Here is a 15,089-nt window from a genome sequence, read left to right as displayed (position 1 = left end):
ATGATGTGTTCCTTTTACGCCAGATGTAACGGGACATTTGCCTTCCAAAAAGTTCAACTTTTGTCTCATCAGTCCACAAGGTATTTTCCCAAAAGTCTTGGCAATCATTGAGATGTTTCTTAGCAAAATTGAGACGAGCCCTAATGTTCTTTTTGCTTAACAGTGGTTTGCGTCTTGGAAATCTGCCATGCAGGCCGTTTTTGCCCAGTCTCTTTCTTATGGTGGAGTCGTGAACACTGACCTTAATTGAGGCAAGTGAGGCCTGCAGTTCTTTAGACGTTGTCCTGGGGTCTTTTGTGACCTCTCGGATGAGTCGTCTCTGCGCTCTTGGGGTAATTTTGGTCGGCCGGCCACTCCTGGGAAGGTTCACCACTGTTCCATGTTTTTGCCATTTGTGGATAATGGCTCTCACTGTGGTTCGCTGGAGTCCCAAAGCTTTAGAAATGGCTTTATAACCTTTACCAGACTGATAGCTCTCAATTACTTCTGTTCTCATTTGTTCCTGAATTTCTTTGGATCTTGGCATGATGTCTAGCTTTTGAGGTGCTTTTGGTCTACTTCTCTGTGTCAGGCAGCTCCTATTTAAGTGATTTCTTGATTGAAACAGGTGTGGCAGTAATCAGGCCTGGGGGTGGCTACGGAAATTGAACTCAGGTGTGATACACCACAGTTAGGTTATTTTTTAACAAGGGGGCAATTACTTTTTCACACAGGGCCATGTAGGCTTGGATTTTTTTTCTCCCTAAATAATAAAAACCATCATTTAAAAACTGCATTTTGTGTTTACTTGTGTTATATTTGACTAATGGTTAAATGTGTTTGATGATCAGAAACATTTTGTGCGACAAACATGCAAAAGAATAAGAAATCAGGAAGGGGGCAAATAGTTTTTCACACCACTGTATAGCATTAAACCATCTGACATTAATATTATATTACAATATTTTGGATTCAATACAACATAATTAAATTACAAATCTGGAAGTCACTGTTCTACTAAAGAATGGTCTAGATGTCGGTCAGTTCTGTTAAATTTAAATGCTTTCTCCTAAATCTCGTAAAAGATTAATAAAAAGGACAGAGAAAATATAAGTCTCACACTTTGCAATTTAGTGGAAGACAGCATAAAGTGAGGCGATTATCCAATAATTCACTGAAACAATATATTGTATATCGCTACCCAAAGTTCACCCTTACACACAAAACTGGACTATTCACTTAATCGGCCAAATTTAGTTTCCTTAGTCATTGTGGCTCTAGTAGATTCTGGTCAGCAAGGCAGTGTTCTGTTAGCTTTCCCTCAGCTCAAATGCCATAAGGTAGCAACAGAAATTCTTATCATCTTCTTGAAGGAAAGCGGCCACCCCTTTTATTAGCTCTCACATAACAAGGAACAACAAGACCCCTCGTTTGTCACAAGATCTCACAACAGGGTCAAGTCTTCTTCACTTAACCACCAAATTTTCTAGCCGTGTTCACTCTAGCATTTCAGTATTTGGACTCGTAATGACCTGACACAATATCTTGTGCGTACAACATATGCATGTTATTCACACAATATATAACGTGGTCTCAAGATATTACTTGTGTCCATTAAAAAGACGCTACTTTTGAACACTTCAGGGGCTCCATATAAGATAACTTAAGAAGAGGGGAAATTGCTTACTTCAAAAGGCAAATTCTTGAAAGCAGAAATTTCTTTAGGTGCTGTTTTCAGATGTGACTGTGGGAAGGATGCACATTCAGTTTCCATGTCTGAACAGTGAGTGGGAAGCATGGGGATGACCTATCAAATGAGCAATGAAAAGCACGCTTTTGGACTTTTATATTTGAATCATATACGACATTCTATTGGCTGGGTCTGAGCAACGCTGGAGTTACACCTGATGAGACCTCTTTTATGAATTTATAATAATTTGGTCTCTGTAGTGAGAAGTCTGGAATTGATGAAACATGTAATGGCATAAAAAGTATGCTATTTAACCTAAAAATGTAGTGTGGTTAAAAGTAAAAGTAGCCCTAAATTAAGTCTACTCAATTAAAGTATAAATAGCTGAACTTAAGTAAAGTAACAAAGTAGTTACACTTCATTATTTTACACCTCCACTGAAGACCAGGAATCTTGGAATTGTCTGGTAAAACCCCTTACATGATTGCAGTATGCAGCAGATCATCAACTGCTCTAGGTACACCGCTATGAAAACTCCCAAATACCCTTAATTATCAACCTTAGTGCAGCCCAGTTGCTGACATTGCTTGCCTAATTGCAAGGAAGAAATCAAATTAAGTCGACTTACTTTGCATGCCTCATTCTTACTAATCCAGTTTTTTTTCAATTACTGTCTGCAAAAAAAAAAAACCCATTGTGGTGTAGTCACAAAGGTGCAGTCTAAAGAATACAGAATTCTGAAGACTGGAAAAACTTCTCTTGAAACTTGTACTAGCTAATGGCAGAATGAGGAAATGGTAAAACCACTTGAGTCCATGGATTCATTTTGTTAGGTGTCAATAATTAGATGAGATGGTGGTGACGACAAGTGTGATGCTATGCCGTGTCTTTTTCTGGTACACATTGTGTCCCATTTTAGGATTAGAGAAATGTTTGTGTGCCAGAGAATATATGAACCATATGACAGATCAAGTATATTAGTATCCTTACAGGGTAAATGTACTTTTTAAGCAGGTTAATCCTCTGTGCCTTAAGAATAGTAAAGTTCCACGGTTATGACTTTGACTGCAATAAGACAGAATCTATTGTTAGTTCTCCATCCTTCAAGAACCAGTGGGTCAAGATGGAAAATGTAATATTAAGTAGAGATCTACCTGCAGCTAATTTACCTTTTTCAAGGTGTTTTGAGAGTCCACTTAGGGGTCATCACGTTTGCACACTTTCAACAGCTTGATGAGTCTATGGCCTTTGAATTCAGGCCCAGTTCCCCGTGACCCCTGTGTTCGGATTCAGCGGGTTGGAAAATGGATGGATATGGTATTAGGCAGGTGTATTAGTTACCTCTCAAGGTATGAAACTTGCAGACACGGTGGAGAGTTGTAGTTGTTGTCTTCCTCATTCTAATGTTTAGTTAAACATGTGATCTAAGTGTCTTTGAACATAGTATGATCTTTGTGACAAACCTGGTGGTTCTGGCACCAGAAAAACAACTACCTTCCTGGGAGTTTGAGATACTACAGAGTATGGTGTGATTAATAAACATACCCAGAGAGTGCCAACTCTTTGGGCAAAAATATTTTATTAATGAGAGACATCACAGGAGAATTGCCAGTTATGTTAATGAAAGGTCCCCAATACCCAGATATCCACTGCAAAGAAGGATTATCTAATTTCACAACACATTGGACTTGGAGGCAAGTGGGTTTATAACAGTCAAAGAACACGTCTCTCTCCTGTCAAGAAAGTGAGGCTACTGTGATCAGATAATTAGACAGATAAACTTTGGGAAAATGTTACCTGGTTTAATGAATTTTGATTTATTGGTTGGGACAGAATTAACATAAGCAGCATGAATCCATTCTGTTTTGTAATTGGGATGGACTGGTGTTGGTAGTGTAATATTTTCTTAGCACACATTAGGTTTCTTAATACAAACTGAGTATCGTTTGAGTGACACATTGTACTGTATCTAAGGGCTGACAATTCCTACTATTCCAGTAGGTTAATATGCCATGTCATAATGCATACGACTGGTTCTATGAACTTGATTACTATTTCCTCCAATAACCTGCCGGATCTCAATTCAAGGGAGTATCTGTGGTAAGGCAAGGGGGTGTTTTAATTGGTTAATTATCTAATGGTTTTAGCTTTGCTTTTCGGTTCGACTCATGCTGAGGTGGGATGGGGAGAGGAGCACAAGTGCTACTCTATTGGATTATTACCAATTGAGCAGCGTGGCAATTAGCAGGTACCAGTGGAGAGTCGGGGCAAGTGTGATAGACAGGAGAAGTCTTGGTTGGAGAAATGAGAAGGAGAGAGTTGCGGTCACCTACGGGAGAAGTATCTGGATTAGAGGAGAAGATGGGCGGCGTAGAAGTGCTGACAATCAATACAGAACAAGTCTGAGAGCTACATGGCGGTTCTGGCGAATCTGCTGAATTGTGGAGCAGGTATGAGAGAGAGTGTACAGGAGGAGCGAGATACAGTGGCATCCACGGGATGGGCAAGACACACTGGGAACTGTGGAGGCGTTTGACGGCAGATTCGAATTGCACTGTTTGCACAATTTGAGCCCTTTATTCTCTGTATTAAATGTTTAAATGTATAACACCTGTGTCTTCTAGTATTATCCAATACATGACGACTCCTAATTTGTTATTATGATTGCAGTGCCAAATGGAAACTGGGAAAAAAAAATGTCCGTAGAAAATGTCAACCAGGATACAAATAAAGCAGTTTTAATCTAGTATGACTTAATGATGAAAAAAATATGCATGGGAAGCCGTCTTAGCCCACTTTAGAATACTGCACTAATGTTAACTGCCTGGAGTCTAAATACATTTCAGATTTTGTTAAGTTTTGGAATTTATATTTTTAATAATGAATAAAGCAGACCTGGCCTCCTGCTCTATCCGGAGGCAGAGGCCAGTATTATAAACAGAGATACATTAGAGGTGAAGAAAGCGACTCGACTGATCTTAATGTGCACTCCAGTATTAATCATACTGACATCATCTACATAAATAACATTCTCTGGATAAAGTTAAATTGGTGCAGATGTTGGCTTGGGTTATCGTGGAGCTCTTAAAAAAAATGCTCTGTAATAAACGTTAACATCACGACACTAAATGACTTTTTCACTGCTTCAGATTAAACTTTGTATATCCAATCTGTCAGCTTTCCCTAAACAAAGTTCATATTATTACAAAATTAAAAAGATGTCTGTCTGCTTTTATTATCAGCGGTTTGATACCACATGTTGCCGAGTGCCTACTGTTGTATAGTTGAGATTGTAGATACTGTACCTGGGATCTGTCCTGTTTGAACGGCAAGTTTTGTGCTTAGTGCCTCTTTAGAACTTACATTTTTCTGTTAAATTCTTTCTAAAGCCTGATTTGATTCAGTTCTAGAGGTTTGAAGTTGCCACAGCAGGCAACATCAGGCAGAAGGCAGTGCATTGAGACTGTTATCTTCAAATGAGTTCATCAAGAACAGGGGTGGGCAAATTCATTCCTGGAGGGCCGCAGTGGCTGCGGGTTTTTGTTCCAACCCAGTTGCTTAATTAGAAAACAATCCTTGCCAATAATTACATTTCATGGCTTGTTAGTGCTTTAACTCTGCTATGTCAAGTCATTCTCATATTCTAGATTTTTCTTTCCATTCTAAAGATATCATCCAAATATTTTGAAGTGTAAAACGGATGGGTAATTCTCAATCTTTCACTTTTTTCTCTTCTCTTTCCTTCCAAGTATTTAATTAAACCAAATCGTGCATGATAAATACACACAGGTGTAAAGGGTAACAAGCAAAATGGATAACTGCTGGTTTCTTTTGTCATTTGCATCTTATTGCTAATAAGGAGCAATTAAAAACCAAGAATGCAGCGGTTTAATACTTAAATAAGCAATAAGGGTTCATAATCTTAACGAGGGAGATAACTAAAATGAAGCAGAAGTGTTTCTAGAGCAATAAGTGCTTCTTATTAAGCAATTGGGTTGGAACAAAAACCTGCAGCCACTGCGGCCCTCCAGGAATGAATTTGCCCACCCCTGATCAAGAACATGGGGACGCAGTCGGAAACTTGTTAAGGATAAATTCTGCACAAACATTAGGAAGTTTTTCTTCACACAGGGAACCATAGACACTTAAAATAAGCGACCAAGTAGAGTGGTAGACAGTAAGACTTTAGGGATTTTCAGAACTCGACTCGACAGTAATTTAGAAGAATTAAGTGGAGAGGACTGGTGAACTTTGTTGGGCTGAATGGCCTGTTCTCATCTAGATTGTTCTAATGTTCTACAGATGGGGATCATGTGATATGCCAGTCCATCACAGTGTCACTCTTGCACACACAAACACACACACACAGACCCAGGACTAATTTCGAATGGTCACTTAAAGTATCAAGATCGTCTTTGGTGTACTCTTGTGCAATGAGCTATGGAAAAGCGGTGCCAACCACTGCGCTGCCCATTTTTCTTTATAGTCTTTTATCGCTCTCTTATGTTCAAGTTTCATTTCATACCGAGTACAATCAAAATGGCTGACTAATTAGCTTTTCATATGGAGTGGCTCCTCATACTTAAAGTATTGTTGCCTATTGGCCATCAAGGCTCAAAGTCTTCAGGTGGACTCTCAATGGCCTCTCTTAATGCCACTCAACTGGCTGGATTGTTTCCATTGTGCCCCCCTGTATATCTCAAAGCGTTGCTTTAAAGACTTTAGCGCTTTTGTGCAGTTTTTACCACGTGTGCCCAAAAGTTACCCTCTTGAGGTGATGTTGTTATTGGCCATGCCAGCATGTCTCCAAAATACAAGCTTCATTTTTTATGTCCTTTCAGTAAAGCTTTCATTAGTTGTGCTGACTTGGCAAAACCAACACGTGTCCAGAGTGCTTAGCTGGCCTCCCTGAAGCATCTCCCCACTTCATGTGTGCTTGTTTTGTGTGAATTTCGTTTTCTAGCAATCAAGCAACATCTGCATTTTCTAAACTAAAACCCAGAGCGATGTCATCAGCCGATGGGAAGGTGTTGACAAGCGAAGCGGAGGCCACGGTACTGGAGATGTTAGCTTTGCAGTTCTCCTGTGTGTGGTCTGAAATTCCCTACACTTGAAAACGCAAAGCTAACAAACACTAATTAGTTCAACAGCTTGAGCACAGCTACCAAACAGAACCCCCACCCATTCAGTCCAATCGCAGACATTGCAAAAGAAAACAGTGGTCTGGCTCCTGTTTCCGCTGCAGAATGTTTTTCCTAGCCCTGCCTGTCATCCCTCTTTATTGGATGAGGTTCCCTTCATGGTACTGGAGTTATTCACAACGCCTTAGCAAGTCTGCCTTGGATTTCATTAGGAGAAAATCTTTAAAAATGTAAAAACACTGTGAGCCTGTCCATACAGGAAAGTTGCACCCCACCTTCACGGGAGATCTAAATCCCAATGCGAAGCTCTTTGTGTTGCAGAGACTATCCTCAGCACAGTTTTTCTTTAGGACGTCTTGGGGTTTAATAGGATTAAGTGAGTTTGGATGGAATATGCAGAGCGCTGCCTGTCCAAGTATATTAAAGCCTGAACCGCAGTCTGAACTGGATACTTTGAGTAAGCAAAAAAGAGGCCTTCCAGTATAACACGAACATTTGTTTTCTTTTAGACTGGTGTATCATCAGAGGTGTAAGTAGCTGGCTTTGGAAGTTCCAACACAGCCGCTCATTAAACTTGTTTTCTTATCTGTGCCAGATTGTCAGCACTTTTCCCCCCCACCAAACAACAGAAGTTTTCATTTAGAAATAAACAACACTTGTTGAAGTGCTGGTGAATTGATATTTTACAACCTTGCCAGACAGGCCTATTATTATTTTTTTTAAATTTCATAAACAGATATGCTTCTAGCAAGAGTTTTTCTGTTTTCTAAGTTATCTGAAGTAGTCTTTTTTTTTTTTACCTATTAAGGGCTGCAAATGTTCTTTATGGTTTAGTTTAAAGTGTGTTATGCTAATATTCAAAGTCTTTACAAAAACGCTTGGCATTCTTGCCATCAGTTAAAAGCAGCAAAAATCATTTATATGTTTGCATTTCTTTCATTCCTCAAGCTGGTGTAGTAATAATTGTATTTCTCTTTAGGGCCTTCAATAGAGTGCTTACAGCTTGATTGTTGTCAAGGAAGTGGTGAGTAACAGTTTGAGAAGCTTTTGCAGCTTGTATCCCGATACCACTCACTTAATTAGCCCGGAAAGTGACGAAAAGTTCCATCCTGATCACGTTACCCTGGAAGCTTGCTGTCCTTTGTCCATTTATTCTTGGAAGGTTCGTATTCCACATAATTTTTATTATTTTATTTACTTGCAGTGTTGATTATAATCTATGGTTGTAAATTATTAGTTATTACATCTCTTCACTTGTAGCAATCAGCTTTTGTTACCCGTCCTACTGCACATGCTGAACAGGCCCTAGCCCTATGTTACTCGATTAAATCAAAAAAGCGTCTGCCAAGCAAATAAATGTAAATGATCATTTCCAGTCCTTCAGATTATCTATCTTCCTTTGTATCTATCTATTTATCTTGCAGACCCATTTCAGGAGCCTGTCCAGGGCAATCCATTGGAAGATGAGACTTAATTTGTGTAAGCGTCTTAGAAAATATAGAAGAGGTTAAAATGGCTTCCAAAGCCCGTGGTAAGTCTGGCCCACCACTGTACAGTATGTTTTAGTTATGCTAACAACAATGGAAAGGAACACAAATGTCAGCTTTTGACAGTTTACCTATATTTGTTTTCCTTTTGTTACGGATGTGTGTTCAGATATTGACTACGCAATAAAAAGCGTGTGGGGTTTTATATACAAATCAGCCTCCTTAATATCCAAGCTCATTTTAACAACTACATCTCTTAATCGCATGTAACTTGCTAGACCTGCTCTAGATCAGGGGTTCTCAAAGTTGGTCCTGGGGGCCCACTGTGGCTTCAGGTTTTTGCTTCAACCAGATTCATAATCAGTGACAACAACTGATAACACTGATGTCAATTAATTAGCTTTTCTTCCCCAAAAACATAGTTTCTGAAAAGCAATGATTTCACACAGAAATCAACATAAAACGTCTGTTGCTGCATGCTGTGGCTGCCAGTTTGCCAAGAATATGCGGCAGGCTTGCTGCCAGGCTGTCTTTGCGTGGCTGGGGCAAAGTCACAGTGCATTGCAATCTGGTTTCTAGCTCTTATCATTGTTAAGTGGCAGTCCTCCCTGACGAATGTTGTCAGTACAACAATTAGCTGGGGACCAATCAGCTGAAGCTGGAACCTCACATTCGTTTTCAATCACTTGTATCAAAATCTGAGTCCGACAAGTCATAGTCCAGCTCAGAGATAATAGGCAAAATGTCGTCCACGGAGTGTTCTGCTTGACGCATTCGCTTTGATCTCTCGCCAGATGTCAGTGCCATTATTTCCGCCGTTTGCGCCTTGCTACTCACACGAGTGCAGGAAATCTCGGTCAAACCAATGAATCTAACTTTCCTTCTGGCAACGAGAGTCCAACTAAAACATAACGGTTGGTTCTGTCACAGTTTACAGTCGATTACCATCGTCAACTCCTCCTTTTGACAAAAGTCAACATCAGCCCTGAAAGAGTTAACTCTCTTTTGTTGCTTTCATTATATTTTATCTTTTCTCTGTGCAGTTTGCTCCCTTCGTTGTATCTTAATAATGACAATTAAAAACAAGCAGAGCAGACACGCTGGCAAACACTGAATCATGAAAGGCTGTAACTACTTTAGCATCAGGCCCACTAATTAGAAAACAATGAATTAATTAAACACTTAGAACACCTGGAAAAGCGGAATGAACATCAAGACGAAAATATTGCTAAAAAGAAAAAAAAAATACATTATTCCCATATAACTGCTTAGTACAGTTTAATATTTTTTTTTCTAAACCTAGTTTTCTAATTTCTATATTGTTCTCAAAAACAAAAATCTGGGAAATAAGAGTTCACTTAATTAGCCCAGGATTACAGTTAAAAACTGAAGTTGAAACAAAAACCCACAGCCACAGGGGGTCCCCAGGACTGACGTTGAGAACCCCTCCTCTAGACGATTGCTTGAATTTTTATTCATTTATTGATAATCTAGGTTTTTAATGCTAAGAAGATTATATTCAGAACAGGCATCTGATTTTAGAAATATCTGTTCCAGTTTGGTGATGGGATGGAAATGGTTGTGTGCAGCGCCATGTTTAACACAGAGGCTGTATTGCCAGACCTCTGAGGAAACCACACAGGTGAGGTCCGTACAACAGCTGAGAAAGGGGGCAAAGCTGTGACCGATGAGTGACATAAAAAGGGACCAGGACAGCTACCTGGGGTCGACCCTCAAAAAGTGTCTGTGAAGGAGGGACTGCACTATTGGACAGTGCCTGATGCCTGACCGCTTTTGAATACTGGCAGTGGCATCTCCCACGGCCATACAGCGGGAGTTTGAGACGCCGATTAAGGGCATATACTCGTAGTAAAGAAAACGCTTAACAATTACTGGTGTCTCCTCAGCACTCCTCCTTACCAAACAAATAAGATAATGATGTTCATTGTGAGAAAAATGGAAGATCGAGCTGAAAGTTTGCAAAACAGGAGGTTGCAAAAGCCCTAAAAAAGACTGAAGGTAGGTAAAGCAGTAGGCCCAACAGGGGTGGTGTCTAAAATGTTAAAGACAGCAGAAGTTCCTGGAGTTGAATGGCTGACAGACCTGTGGAACTTGATTGTGTGTAAATGGAGAATTACTGCAGATTAGGATTTATAGCAGATGGAGTGCCTTACCTGTGTATACTTCCCTATGGTAGGAAACAAAGATAAAGGGTGCTCCATTGAAGTGAGGATCACAACAAGCAATGCAGCTTTTAGAGCAGGTAATGAAGGTGGTAGAGCAAGTGCTAGAAAAAAGAATATGGGGATCAAGTGAACGATAATGAAACACAGTTTGGTGTCATGCCTGCAAAGGGTAAGGAAAAACATCAGATGTAGGGAGAGAAGCTGCACACTACATCTGCAGATCAGAAGAAGGTGCCTGTTAAGGTGGTGAGGTGGCTATTGAGAACATCATGAATGGTTAGTCACTGAGTGAAGAAGCATGAATGGTGGGCAGATCAGAAAGGAATAGTGTTGGGGTAAGCGGGGATTGCATTGGGATCTGTTCTTAGTCTGTTGATGGTGGAGGTAGTCACCTGAGAAATGTGTGAGGGATTGCCATGGGAGCTCCTGTGCACAAATGATCTCTTATTCACAACAAGAAATGAAGTAGAATTGAAGGTTTGGAAGTGAAAGGCTTCAAGGAAAATCCTGAAAAGACCAAGGTGATATAGTAGTTGGAGGTGTAGGGTGAAGGAGTCATGGAAGAGGTGGATGGATAGCTGTATGGCATCAGGAGTAAAGGTCTTGGGTGGAGCTCAGTCCTGTGCATGGACTATTGGAAGTGGAGGATACTTGAAAGATACAGTGGTGTGTAGGGTAGTCTGAAAGTGGTGGTGCAGAATTCTGATGTAGTAAATCGAAGTTGAGATGTCAGCAATGGAGTTGTTTTGCGGAAAATCAAAAGTATTCCTACTTACGTGGCATGTTCAGTGCAGATTGAGGTGCGAGCACAGCAGTGATAGCAAGAACAAGAGATGCGTGAAAGAAGATCTTAGAGCTGTCCTTTAATGGAGTCTCTCTAGCACTGAAGGAAGGGAGGAGTAGTATGCTGTCTTGGAGTGAGACATGGTAGATGAAGGAAGAATATGAAGCAAAGCTGGAAAGAGCAGAGATGAGAATGATCAGACAGATGTGTAGAGTGTCACAGACTTATAGGAAGATGAAAAATGAGAGTGGAGAAAAAGCTTGGAGAAACCTGGCAAAATGGACATTAAACCAAGTGATGAAGATGTTTGCTGTGATTGAGTTTACCTTCACTGTTAAGGACCAAAAGCTTTCACAGGCTGTCCTGGCTCAAGATATGATGTGGGCCCAAACCCTTCTGATTTTGCAGTTTAAAACTGTAAGAAACTGCACTTGATATTACTGTTTCCAAATGTTTCTTCCACCTGAATTTCAATATTTGTTCCTTCTTGTATTTTCGACATGTGCTATGAATTTCTACCTGACCACTAAATTGATTTCAAAGTATAATCTTCTAGCTCCTTCACTTTTTGCTGTATTTGTGGAGCTCAAATTATGTTTTTCAAGCTAAACGGCAGTAATTGGATCAAAGGAGCTCCACATGTTTCACACAGCTTCAGATGTTCTTGAGCTAACAAATATAACAGAGACTCTACTGTTTAATATGGGCATCAAGGTTCTGGTAAATTAAAAACAACAATCTTTGATATTTTACAGTATTAGGCACTTTTAACTCAAATATATAAAGTTGTGGTGAAATCTAGCATGCATATTACTCATTGCACCGCTGATCTTTTTTGCAGGGTGAGCAACTCTAATGTTAATCGAGCACAAAATTTCTAAACAGATCATTTAAAGGAATCAGAGGCCTGAGTTTAGACACAAGGCTGTGATTGGATGACAGTACAGATCCATCATGCACTCTTGTCTGCTCCCAACTGATGAGGGCCGCACGTCTACAGAGAGACACAGAAGTGCTGCTGCAGCCCAACACCAGGGTCACAAGGTCAGTCATTACCACAGCATTCCTTTGTTATTTTAGGTCCCTATGTGTTATCATTGGCCCCGTCTGTATGCCATTTGGTTTCACTTATTTTCCATGGGTTTGGCGTCCGAGGCAAAACATATATTTGAGAAAAACCAAGCAAGGTTAAAAGTTTGTGCACTCAGAGGGCCAGAATGTAGATTTTAAAAGCCATGTGAGTGACAGTGCTTTGTAAGGCCGCCTGAGCAGGTTTCTGGCTCCCTGCAAATGCAGTTGTGGTCGTTCCCACATGTACAGCTCCGGCAGGTGTCTTGCAGGATGTCTCCCATTTGGTCACCACCTCTGGGTGGGTGCTTTAGCTCTTTTAATGTCTTTGCTTAAAGTAAAAAAAAAAAGAGAGATTTAAAGTAAATGTTGTCCTTCCTATATTCCACTAGATGCACCCAAACGTTTGAAGAAAATTTCCAGCAGATGCAGTGCCTTACCTCTGCATATCTCCCTGCGGTAAGAAACAAACCTTATTTAGTGCGTCTTACTTTGAGGAACACGTGGGTCCTTTTTCCTTCTAATTTGTTGCATTTGTCTGGTATTTATTCCCTGCTTGCCCAAGCCTCCCAACTGTTTAGTTTGGAGATTGTCTTTTAAAATCTGATCTCTTATCTTGTAAAAACAATACTGCTGAGAAGTTGCAGGTGATTGATGGAGCTGATACATTCCAGCTGGGGTCAAGACTTTTGACCTGCGTCAGTCCCATTTTTCACTCTGTGCATCTTAAACATCTGAAAAACATCTTTTTGAAAATTACATTTAAACAAAACAAGAGAGAGAGAGAGAGACGCATAAGCATCTTTGCCTGGGGCCCTGCTGCTAAAGAAAACAGGAATGATTTATTATCATAATTAAAAAATTACTAGATAAAACACAGAAAAAAATAAAAGATATTTGTCTTATTTTCAGCCACCTTACTGTTGTATCTATAAATTGTGCCAGTGTTGTGATTTTATTTTTGTTATTGTATGAGCTTTTCATAATGCTCTGTTTAATAATTTAATAGAAATGTGAGGTCAGGTCAGGTTGAGGAGCATGCACTGGTACGGCATGATGCCACACCCACTACACGACGAAACAGCTTGGGATCCTGGTTGGCAAGCCCCTAGGCAGACACGCATTCCAGTCCCACCCTCTGGAAATGACCCTCTATCTGCCACAGCCAGGTGTTACATGGGCATCTCCATGGTCTGGTCCAGCCACTCAGGTCCTCAACAATAAGGATCCTGCAAGCTGGATCGCCCTCGGGGAAATCATGCCACATGGCCATAGTGCCGTAACTGACGCTCCCTTACAATGCAGGTAATGTGCCTCCTTCGAGACTCCGTGAGCAACCACTCATTTGACACAAAGTCAAACCAACGGTACCCAAGGATCCTCCGGAGAGACACAGTACCAAAGGCGTCCAGTCTTCGTCTCAGGATAGCGTCCATGTCTCGCAACCATATAGCAAGACAGGAAGCACCAGGACTCTAAAGACTTGGACCTTCGTCCTTTTGCAGAGATATCGGGAGCGCCACACACCCCTTTCCAGTGACCTCATGACCCCCCCATGCTCTCCCAATCCATCTACTGACTTCATAGGAAGAGTCACCAGCGTCATGAATGTCACTGCCAAGGTAAGTAAACCTCTCGACAAGATTGACACTCTCTCTGCAAACAGACACACTGCTGATGGCTGTGCCCAAGAGGTCATTAAAGGCCTGGATCTTGGTTTCTATCCAGGACACTCGCAAGCCCAGACACTCAGACTCCCTTCTCAGTTTCTTGAGAGCCCCGATCAGAGCCTTCAATGACACCGAGAAGATCACATCATCATCAGCTAAGTCAAGATCAGTGAATCTTTCTTCACCAACAGATGCCCCACAGCTGCTGGACCCCACGACCTTGCCCAACACCCAGTCCATGCAAGCACTGAACAGAGTAGGAGCAAGAACACACCCCTAATGAACCCCAGAATCAACTGGGAAAGATGCAGATGCAAAGATTCTGTCTCCACTCTGCACAGCACTCACAGAACCAGTGTACAGGCCAGCCATGATATCCAGCAACCTCCAGGGGATCCTGCAAAGTCTCATGATGTCCCACAGGGCAGCTCGATCAACTGAGTCGAACGCTTTACGAAAATCGACAAAGGCTGCAAAGAAACTCTACCAAAATTTGTGTTTGTGCTCCATGAGAAACCTTAGTGCCAGGATGCAGTTGATGGTAGATTTCTTACACGTAAAACCAGACTGCTCCAGTCGCTGCTAGGTGAGCAAGTGATCACGGTTCCTATTGAGGACGATCCTAGCAAGGACTTTACCCGGCACAGAGAGCAGTGTTATCCCTCTGTAGTTGCTGCAATCCAGACAATCACCCTTCCCTTTCCAGATAGGGACAGCAAGTCCCTTTTTTCAGTCAGTTGGGGTGACTCCAGTCTCACAAATGGAAGCAAAGATGGCTTGCAATGCCAGAAGGACAGCCTTATCACCAGTCTGGAGAAGTACACCCTGGATACCATAGATCCCTGCAGCCTTCCCTACCCACAGTTGGTTCACCACCTGTGCAATCTTATTGAAACTGGGTGGTTCACAGCTAATTGGAGGATCATCCTCAAGTACCATGGACCCAGAGATGTCCAACATCCTAGCTGAAGGATCAGCTTTAAACAGCCACTCAAAGTAGCCACCCAGCGGGTCACAACTGCAGTGTCATCTGTATGGACCATTCCATCAGCTGCCCTGAATGCAACTCTCCAAGGAACAGATT

The 15,089-nt window shown here is 41.2% G+C and overlaps 1 long non-coding RNA gene across 1 annotated transcript; it reads left to right on the top strand.

Moving 5' to 3' along the window:
* Positions 1 to 7,795: 7,795 nt before the first annotated feature.
* Positions 7,796 to 12,881, top strand: LOC114642889 (uncharacterized). The gene is made up of 3 exons (XR_003714615.2): positions 7,796 to 7,972; positions 12,109 to 12,311; positions 12,728 to 12,881. It is a non-coding gene; the product is annotated as an uncharacterized LOC114642889 (long non-coding RNA).
* Positions 12,882 to 15,089: the final 2,208 nt, after the last annotated feature.

This window comes from Erpetoichthys calabaricus, chromosome 2, assembly GCF_900747795.2.
Source record: "Erpetoichthys calabaricus chromosome 2, fErpCal1.3, whole genome shotgun sequence".
NCBI classification, from domain to species: domain Eukaryota; kingdom Metazoa; phylum Chordata; class Cladistia; order Polypteriformes; family Polypteridae; genus Erpetoichthys; species Erpetoichthys calabaricus.
The sequence above is the reverse complement of the archived record's forward strand: the minus strand, read 5'-3'. Positions and strand labels throughout refer to the sequence as shown.